Below are 10,416 nucleotides of genomic sequence, written 5' to 3' on the forward strand. Positions count from 1 at the left end.
CCTGCATTGGCAGGAAGATTCTTAACCATTGTGCCACAAGGGAAGCCCTGGGAAACACTTTTCTGATGGTGCTCAAGTTCAGCTTGTGGAAGTGATGTTTTAGCTGAGAAACTAAGAATGAGTTAGAATTAACTGAGTGACAAGGAAGGAAAAGCATTCAGGGTGAAGGGAATAGCATGTACAGGCCTGAGGTGTGCAGAGTGTGGACATGATTGAGGAACTTTAAAGAAAGGGTCAGTGGGGGATTTCCCTGGCAGTCCAGTGGTTAGGACTCTGCACTTTCACTGCCGAGGTTCCAGGTTCAATTCCTGGTCGGGGAACTAAGATCCCACAAGCTGCGTGCAGTGTGGCAAAAAAAAAGAAAAAGAAAAAAAAGAAAGGGACAGTGGGAAGAGACAGGCTGAGGCTTTCTACACAGCTTCATCTGCCATATCAGGGCTTTTGACCTTTATCCTAAAAGCAGTGGCTGGCTACTGAAAGGATTTAAGCAGAGGAGTGACCTGATTAGAAAATAAACTTAAAAAACAAAACCAAACACACAAAAACCTTGGCTTTCACAAGGGCATCATTGTTCCCTGTTCCTTCCTTCCCTCTCCAGCAGGCAGGCAGGTGACTTCCCCAGACACAGGGCTGCAGCTGGCTCAGGACAGACTAGAAGAGCTTGGTCCTGGGCCCAGTGGATGAATGGAGCTGAGCTGTGTTCTTTCCTCTCATGCTCTGTGTGCTCTGTGTGTTTCTGCCATTGAATAAATACTGGGTATTTATAAAAACTGTCAGCAAGCCACCCACTCCCTTTTCTCTGCCTCAGGCCCAGAAGCCCTCAAACAGTAACAGGCTGTACCAGAATCTCTGTGATATCCAGAGATCCAGCTCCTAAAGGACAGCTAAATATAACTCTCTTCCACACAGGCTGGTGTCTATCATCTCCACTTTTACGATCTTAGCTGTGGAACATCCAGGAAACTTGAACTTGACGGGCAGTTTACACCAAACCAGGGCAGAGGGGTGTCACTGGGGAGGTGGGGTGACTTTCAGTATTTTCTTTTCTGGCCACCTTTCCATTGAGCCACAGGTCCTGGATTGGCCTTCAGAGGGGAGAATGACAAGTGAAAGAATTTATTCCAGTGAAAGGCAAGACGAGTGAAAAGGAGAGGAAGGACTTGTGAGTGAATTTGAACTTCAAAATAATGAGACTCCAACTTCCTTCACAAAATGCAACTGTAACGGTCCTCTTCTTCCAAAATGAATTGATTTTACCTCCTTGCCTGGCATCGCAGAAAAGTCAGCCATTTTGCTGTTTAACACACTTGACCTTGATTCCCAGCTCTGTCGCTTACTCAGCACAAGGTAACTCACCACCCAGAGCTTCAGGGTCCTTGTCTGTAAAATGGGTTAATGGTGCTTGTTTGCAGGGTTGTGTGACTGTGAGACAATGTGGATGGAATGCTTAGAAATAAGCAGGGACTTCCCTGGCGGTCCAGGGACTCCGCGCTTCCAATGTCGGGGACGTGGGTTCGATCCCTGGTCCAGGAACTGAGATCCTGCAAGCTGTGCGGCACAGCCAAAAAAAAAAAAAAAAAAAAAAAAAAAAAAAAAAAAAAAACCAGGGCTTCAATAAGCACTGGCTTTGTTATTATACAGTAATGCATCTGTGTGTCTCTCTTCCCCATGACACTGAGCTCCTCAAGTGCAAAGAATTCTCACTGGCCTTTATATCTACTACCTACTCCTGCAAGTGCTCAAGATATAAAATGAATGGTTGATGTAGTTATCTAATAGTGAAGGAATTCCTCTCTTCCTGCCCAAGATGGTCAATCTTCTAATTTCCTACACCCTTGACTGTTTATTTAGACACAAATTGGGAAAATAAAATTAGTAGATACACTTCCAGAAAGATCGTTTCCTACAATGTTTCTACTTACACATACACATACATATTTTAAATTAAATAACTTTATTTTTAAAGCAGTTTTAGGGTTACAGAAAAATCGAGCAGAAAGTACAGAGATTTCTCACATGCCCCTTCACTTCCTTCCCTCTACTGTATTAACATCTGGTGATATTACAACTAATGAGCCAGCAATGATACGTTGTTATTGACAAAGTCCATAGATTACATTAAAGTTCACTCTTTGTGTTGCACATTCTATGAGTTTTGACAAATGTATAATGGCATGTAGCCACCATTACAGTTTCATACAGAATAGTTTTGCTGCTCTAAAAAGCCCCTGTGCCCACCCATTTATCCCTCCCACCCCACACCCACCAACCCCTAGAAACCACTGATCCTTTTACTATCTCCGTAGTTTTGTCTTTTCCAGTTGTGTAGCCGGAATCATACAATCTGTTGCCCTTTCAGATTGGCATCTTTTACCTAGTAACATGCATTTAAGGTTTATCCATGGATGCAATGTTGGGAGGCCCACATGTTAAGGAGGTTGAGGGCAGCCTCTGGAAACTGAGGGTTACCTCCAGTGAACAGTCAGCAAGAAGCCAGGGTCCTCCATCTTGGAAATGCAAGGAAATGAACTCTGCTATCGACCTGAGTGAACTTGTGAGTGTATCCTTCCCTAGCTGAACCTCCTGATGAGAACCTAGCCCTGACCAATATCTGATGGCAGCCTTACAGAAGACCCACCCAAGCAGTGCTGAACAGAAATCATGAGGTAATAAATATATGTTGATTTAAGTTACTAAGTCGTGGTAGTTTACTATGCAGCAATAGATGACTAATATACTCTTGTTGAGAGATATTTGGGTTGTTTCCAGTTATTCCTATCAACTATGCTAATATAACGGCTCTGATGCACGTCTCCTTGGTGCATACCCACAATTGTTTCTATAGAGCAAATTACTCGAAATGGACTTACAGGCATAAGGCACTGGGCAAGACAGAGGGTGGCAAACTTTCTGGGAAGCACCAGGTAGTAACTGTTTTAAGCTCTGAAGGCTCTGTAGTCTCTGTTGCAACTATTCAATTCTGAAATCGTATTACGAAAGTGCCAAAGACAGTCCATGTGAGAATGAGCATGGCTGTGTTTTAGTATTTCATTTGTGAACACTGATACGTGAATTTTGAATAATTTTCACGTGCTACAAAATATTGTATTTCTGGTTTGTTTCAACCAATTAAAAATGTGAAAACCATTCTTAGCTTGCAGACTACATAAAAACAGGTAGAGGCCAGATGGGCCCACAGGCCATAGTTTGCAGGTTTTTGGGATTTTCAACTTACTGGAGAGGGCAACATTGTTTTCTGAAGTGATGGTCCTGATTTTCCCTCCCATCAGTAGTGTAATGTTTAGGAGTTCTCATGGCTCCACATCCTTGCCCATATTTGTGACATCTACGCAATATTGAGTTTTCCAATCCAAAACACAGATGAGTCTTTCCTTTATTCATATTTTCTTTTATGTTCTTGGTAGTGTTTTACAGTTTTTTCATATGAATTTTTCCCTCATACTTTTTTTTTTTTTTGCGGTATGCGGACCTCTCACTGTTGTGGCCTCTCCCGTCGCGGAGCACAAGCTCCGGACGCGCAGGCTCAGCGGCCATGGCTCACGGGCCCAGCCGCTCCGCTGCATGTGGGATCTTCCCGGACCGGGGCACGAATCCGTGTCCCTTGCATCGGCAGGCGGACTCTCAACCACTGCGCCACCAGGGAAGCCCCCTCATACTTTTTTTTTTTGAGTTTATTTCTTTTTTTTTTTAAACGTTCTTTTTGGGTTTTTTTTGGCTGCATTGGGTCTTCATTTCTGCGTGTGAGCTTTCTCTAGTTGCGGCGAGTGGGGGCTACTCTTCATTGCGGTGAGTGTGCTTCTCATTGCAGTGGTTTCTCTTGTTGCGGCGCATGGGCTCTAGGCGTGCGTGCTTCAGTAGCTGTGGCTCACAGGCTCAGTAGTTGTGGCTCATGGGCTTAGTTACTCCGCGGCATGTGGGGTCTTCCTGGACCAGGGATCGAACCCGTGTCTCCTGTATTGGCAGGCTGATTCTTAACCACTACACAACCAGGGAAGTCCCAGGTTTATTTCTAATAAAATTATTTTCTTGTTGTAATATCTAGTGGGTCCTTTTTTCTCTTGTATTTCAAATTATTTTTTGTACATTAATTATGTAATCCTCCACCTTAGAAGGTTTCTTTATTTTTTCTTTATATTTGGGCAAACGTAGTACAAGTTGTCATTTTAGTGGACACATGATATTCTCAAGAATATTAAAGGCTTGGGACATCCCTGGTGGTCCAGTGGTTAAGAATCCACCTTCCAATGCAGGGGTCTGGAAAGATCCCACATACTGCGGGGCAACTAAGCCCACACAACTGGAGTTGAGGCCTGCGCACAATAACGAAGAGCCTGCATGCCGCAACTAAGACCTGACGCAGCCAAAAATAAATTAAAAAAAAAAAAAAGGACAAAGTTTTAAGACTCTGAGATAGCTCTGCATCGTTTCCTGCCCACTCTTTTAAGTTGCTTTTGAAACATGTATATGTACATATTACATGTGTGTGTGTGTGTGTGTGTGTGTGTGTGTGTGTGTGTGTAAAGGTGACATGGAGCTAGGGTGGTGAGGATGGATATAGACATAAGCAGGGCTGAAAGTGAGCAGAAAGAAACAAATAGGTGAAAGTGGATCATGGGGAGAGAATTTAATGGAAATGTTTATGCAAAGGTGGTTGTGGAACCTGGGGAGACTAAATAATGTTACTAAGTTAATATTAATGATAATAATAATTACATATTGAGCATCTATGCTGTACACGGTGCTCAGTGTTTGACAGACATCACTCATTTCACATCAACCAGCAAGGTTCCTAGTATTATCTCTATTTCACCGCTGACAAAATTGGGGTCCCAAATGGCTAGATAACCTAAGAGCACCAACAAACCAGCAGCAAGCTGGGATTCGAGTCCAGCCGGCGTGCTCCTAAGCCTTTGCTACCTCCATTCTGCCGTGTTGACTTTCTGTGGGTCGGATATCCCGCAAGCAGCAGCATCCACATGAAGAGGCCTGGACCTCTGTGTTCGTGTTCATTGTAATGTTATTATAGCAAAAAAACAGAACAAAAACAACCACTTCATTACAGGTAAATGGTTCAATAATCTACGTTACATGTTTACACTTACTGTAGAATATAATACAGTGGTTAAAAAGAATGGGGTAGGGGGAATTCCTTGGCGGCCCAGCAGTTAGGGCTCAGCACTCTCACTGCCGAGGACCAAGCTTTGATCCCTGGTCAGGGAACTAAGATCCCACAAACCATGCAGCATGGGAAAAAAAATGGAGTAGGTTGATAGGTACTGACTATCAACCTAAAAAATCATTACCCCATACTAGACCCCATACTAGTAAGTGACGGGAAACATTTGCAGAATAATATTATGATTATGCTGCCATGTTATTTTTTAAGATACAGAAAACAAGACTTAATGGAGTCTACAAGTGTATTCCTGTATAAAAATTCATCAAGCTGTACATTTAGGATTTCTGCAACTGACTGTAAGCAAATTAAATCTGAATTTCAAATTAGACTGTGTCTATGTTTTCATGCACATACATATGAAAATACATAGAAACCGGTCTGGAACAATTTACACCCAATTTTTGGCAGTGGTAACTTTGGGGAAAGGAAGATCTCTTCTTTTCCTCTACATACTTCTGTATTGTTTGAATATTTTAAAAAGGTATCATTGGGTGTCTAATAAATAAATAGAAGTACATGTTTTTTTCAATAAAAGAAATAACATAAAATAATTAATCAATTCATAGACAAAATTAACAGACAGCAAATACACTTTGGAAGAAAAGAAGCTACTGAGAATCCATGTAGAGATAGACCCAACTGCTCCCTTGCAAAGTATTTCAGGAATATGTTTTCTCTGTTTTTGCCTCTCTGGAAAGAAGTTGACCCTAAGCCACTTTTGTAAGGAGGTTTTCCTACAACCCTAATCACCAGCGGGCCTGAGGGCTGCATGTGGAGATATGAACACTCAGCCACCCTAAGAGAGATACCTGACCCCGCCCGGGAGCTGGAGCTGACAGGAGACTCAGGACTTGCTTGAAAGAGCTGCCTCAGTAACCTTCCCACACTGACATGGCATGGGTGTGATGCAGCTGCTGGGAGTGATCAGGCAGTACACCTGCATGAGTGGTGTGAAGGAATTATGGAATAAGGAATTTATTCTGGGTGACTTCCCTGGAGGTCCAGTGGTTAAGACTGTGCCCTCCCAATACAGGAGGCATGGGTTTGATCCCTGGTTGGGGAACTAAGATGCCACATGCCCATGCCGTTCGGCACGGCAAAAAAAAAAAAAAGAACTCACTGTTGAAATCTGACCTCACACGATTTGTGGAAGGAGCTGGGCAACTGAACATCTGGGAAAGGAAGCTGGAAGGAACAGAGGAGTCCCTAGCCAGTCTGAGAAGCCAAGGATATCCAGCCACTGAAGTAGGACCACAGAAGGCATGCTGATGAAGGAATCTGGAGGGATTTGCCTTTAAGGGCCCACTTGCTTGTGGATCTGGGGCTGCTGTTGGCAATGTAGAGGGAGCGAGGACAAGCTGGACCTGCTAGGCACCTCTGCATCTGGGGTCATCTCATTGAACCATGGCAGCGTTCAGATGTACTGCCCCCAAATTCCTTTCTTGCAAGTCAAACCTGGAACCACACAGGGAAAAGGATTCTGGAAAACATAGTTTCTAGCCTAACCAAGTTAATGGTGGGAGATGATTCTGGAGGAAAGGTGGTGAGTTCCATTTTGGACATGTTAATTTGGGGTTGACTGGAATATGTGCTCGTGGTGATGTCCAGTAAGTAGTCGGGCTTGTCCAATCTTCTTCAATGTGCAAACAAGCTGTTCTAAGACTCTAGTTCTAATACAGGCCTGGGGTGAGAAAGTGGAAGGCCGCTGTGGATGAAGAACCTAGGAACTAAAGATATCGACCAGGAATAAACTTAGCCTTAAAAAATACAGTGCAAAAACCAAAAAGCCTATACCTTTCAAGCAGTGACTTGGGACGGCAGGATGGGAGTGGGGATGGCGAGACTCTCCAGGGCAGGTAGGAAGGGGTGCTGGAGAGATGGCATGAGATACGTTACCCCCGAGTGGGAAGTACATTAACTGTACATTAATTGAGAGTCACTCTTTTCTTTTCTTTTTTTTTTTTTTTTTTTTGCGGTAGGCGGACCTCTCACTGCTGTGGCCTCTCCCGTTGCGGAGCACAGGCTCCGGACGCACAGGCTCAGCGGCCATGGCTCACGGGCCCAGCCGCTCCGCAGCATGTGGGATCTTCCCGGACCGGGGCACGAACCCGTGTCCCCTGCATCAGCAGGCGGACTCTCAACCACTGCCCCACCAGGGAAACCCACTCTTTTCATTTTTTAAGTCTTATTATGCAGGCATAAGGCAGTCTCTTCAATGAATAATCCTTATTTCAGAAATTTCAAAGACAAGTTTGTTACTTAACACAATTTATGACCTTATTGCTTCACAGTTCTTCAGAATCATAGAGTGAGTTCTGACTGAGGTTCCAGGTGATGTAGTAAACATTCCAAGCAGAGAGGTCCACCAGCAAGTCAGGGGACCCTCCCACCGGCATCACCACCATCACCATTAACACCCACCCCTCCACTCCTACCACTGCCAACACTAGCCAGGTTGGAGGAACAGAAGCTGGGAAAGGTGGTAAAGAGAGGGCAAAGGATGGTGGCAATCCCAAAGGAACATGGAAGTTAATAGCGCTTTCAGGTAACGTTTCTTCATTTGTATTGGATAACAAATGTAGTCAATGAACAATTATATCTGCAGTTTTCTTTTTCCTCCACTTTCTCAGTCATCAAATGAAACTTTGGCTTCCTGTTAGACTACGTACATGGAGGAGTGGTATATTCCTCTGGCTACCTTATACAAAAAGGGCTTCTGTCTCTCTCTCTCTCTACTTTTATTCTGCTATATTTTTCATGATAGTACTTATTTCTGATATTATGTGTTTCCATGTTTCCTTTATTTTTAAAATTTTTATTATTATTATTATTTTTTTGCGGTACATGGGCCTCTCACTGTTGTGGCCTCTCCCGTTGCGGAGCACAGGCTCCAGAGGCGCAGGCTCAGCGGCCATGGCTCACGGGCCCAGCCGCTCCGCGGCATGTGGGATCTTCCCGGACTGAGGCATGAACCCGTGTCCCCTGCATCGGCAGGCGGACTCTCAACCACTGCGCCACCAGGGAAGCCCCATGTTTCCTTTATTTACTGTCTGTCTTTCATATCAGAATATAAGTTTCATTACAGAAAATGCCTTTGTTCGCATCTCTATCCCAAGCAAATAAACCAGTACCTGGCAAATGCAGACATCCAAGTGTTTGTTGAATGAATGAATGAATGAACGAATATACGAAGATGCATTACGTTCTAAGACTGGCTCCATGTGAGAGAGAGTTGTATTATGGCTCTATATAGGAAAATAAAATTCTGATATAGCTTTATTTTTATCTGATGACTCTAGGTCTAACTATAGAATTGGTATGCCTTATATATTGTCCCAACAGTTCTACAAGCCTCAGAAAAACTGTATCCTTTATATGAATATTACCAAATAATAGCAATTTAAAAATATCTGATATACATTTTGGTCAGAGAGCTGAAAAGCTTTGCCGGTACCCATTTTTTCCACTACTTCTCTGTGTGCCTGTCCACCTCCTTGGCTAGGTCGTCTTCATCCTTCTGCCTGCTAGCTGGTCATCCCTTTGGTTTGGCCTTGGAGCCCTTGCTGCTTTCTCAACTGAGTGTTTTTCTAGGTCAGCTTCTCAAGTGTCACGGTGCCATTCCTAGCCAGATGAAGGTTGGGCCCCTGGTTGAGCCCTGTCATGGGGCTCTGTCCTGGCTTCATCTGACCTGTCTGGTTCTTTGTATGAGCTCATGGGTGGGACTACAGACTCCTCCCCTCATAGCTTCAAGGGCAAGCCACCAGCCTTATTCGTAAGCTGCACTGTAGCTGCACAGTAGCTGGCCTGTTATAGGTATTGAAGAAGTGAATGGATGCTGACTAAATACTGAAATATCGATGAGTGAGACTGATAGAACTGGGGGATTTGCTTTAAAATACTCCAGTAAAAATGAGTAAAATGAAATAACGTGGCTGAGGACACAGAGGAAACGAGAGTGAAAAAATGTTGGTAATGGTTGAAGCTGGTGATGGGTATATGGGGCCTCATATGTTTCCATTTTTGTGTGATTTTTAAATTTTCCATTAAAAAAAGAAACAAGTTTCTTTTAGATTCTTATGATGGTTTTCTGATGCTAAATCCAAATATTTGTACACTTTATAGACAACATTAATAAAATATAGTTTTAATTAAGATAACTGAATAAAGAAAAAGTTAAAAATAGAAAAACAAAACAAAAAAAGAAACCAAAATTAGTTAGTGAGGCAAAGCCAGGAAAGCTTACTAATAGGCTAATAGTTCAATGAGCATTTATGAAGTGGAAATTTGTATATGAAATTTTACTGTAGGGATGAGTAGCTGTATCCAATAGAGTTGTGCACATCAGGGAATTAAATACACATAAGGAAAGGAGCAGACGAAATATACCCATATCAAATATAATTCATATATGAGTTGAGTTGAACTTAGCTAATTTTTAAAAATTAAATTGAAGCATAGTTGATTTACAATGTTGTGTTAAGTTTCTGCTGCACAGCAAAGTAATTCAGTTATACATATATATACTTTTTTAATATTCTTTTCCATTGTGATTTATCACAGGATATTGAATATAGTTCCCTGTGCTATACAGTAGGGCCTTGTTGTTTATCTATTTTATATATAGTAGTTTGTATCTGTTAATCCCAAACTCCTAATTTATCCCTCCCCCACCTCCTTTTCCCTTTGGTAACCGTAAGTTTGTTTTCATTTTTTAAATTTATTTTATTGAAATATAGTTGATTTACAAGGTTGTGTTAATTGCTGCTGTACAGCAAAGTGATTCAGTTATATATACATATATTCTTTTTCATATTCTTTTCCATTATGTTTATCACAGGATACTGAATAGAGTTCCCTGTGCTATACAGTAGGACCTTGTGGTTTATCCATCCTATATATATAATACTAGTTTGCATCTGGAAGTTAGCTGGTTTTAAGATATCACATTTCATAAACATTTAAAGTCACCAACCTTGATTTTTCAGGTTTTAAAATATTTTGTAACCAAAGCATTTTTTTTCAGGTCTCTCATACCTCCACAGGCCCTTTCAAAGATCTCCTGCCCTAGGAATTGCCCATAAAAATGGATACAAATTGCTTCATGTGCTGAATACTGTTGTAGATGCTTCAGATAGGAAGGAGTGTTAGAAAGGGTGTCTGCTTTCTGGAAATTTATCATCCAGCTCCTTTCCTTTCCTCAGGCCATACCTCTTTCC

The 10,416-nt window shown here is 42.4% G+C and overlaps 1 non-coding gene across 1 annotated transcript; it reads left to right on the top strand.

Annotated features, from left to right (window-relative positions):
• The first annotated feature begins 247 nt into the window (after positions 1-247).
• TRNAE-UUC (transfer RNA glutamic acid (anticodon UUC)) lies at positions 248-320 on the top strand. The gene has a single exon. It is a non-coding gene; the product is annotated as a tRNA-Glu (tRNA).
• The last annotated feature ends 10,096 nt before the right edge of the window (positions 321-10,416 follow it).

The sequence above is a fragment of the Lipotes vexillifer genome, unplaced genomic scaffold, assembly GCF_000442215.2.
Source record: "Lipotes vexillifer unplaced genomic scaffold, Lipotes_vexillifer_v1.1 scaffold418, whole genome shotgun sequence".
Lineage (NCBI taxonomy): Eukaryota > Metazoa > Chordata > Mammalia > Artiodactyla > Lipotidae > Lipotes > Lipotes vexillifer.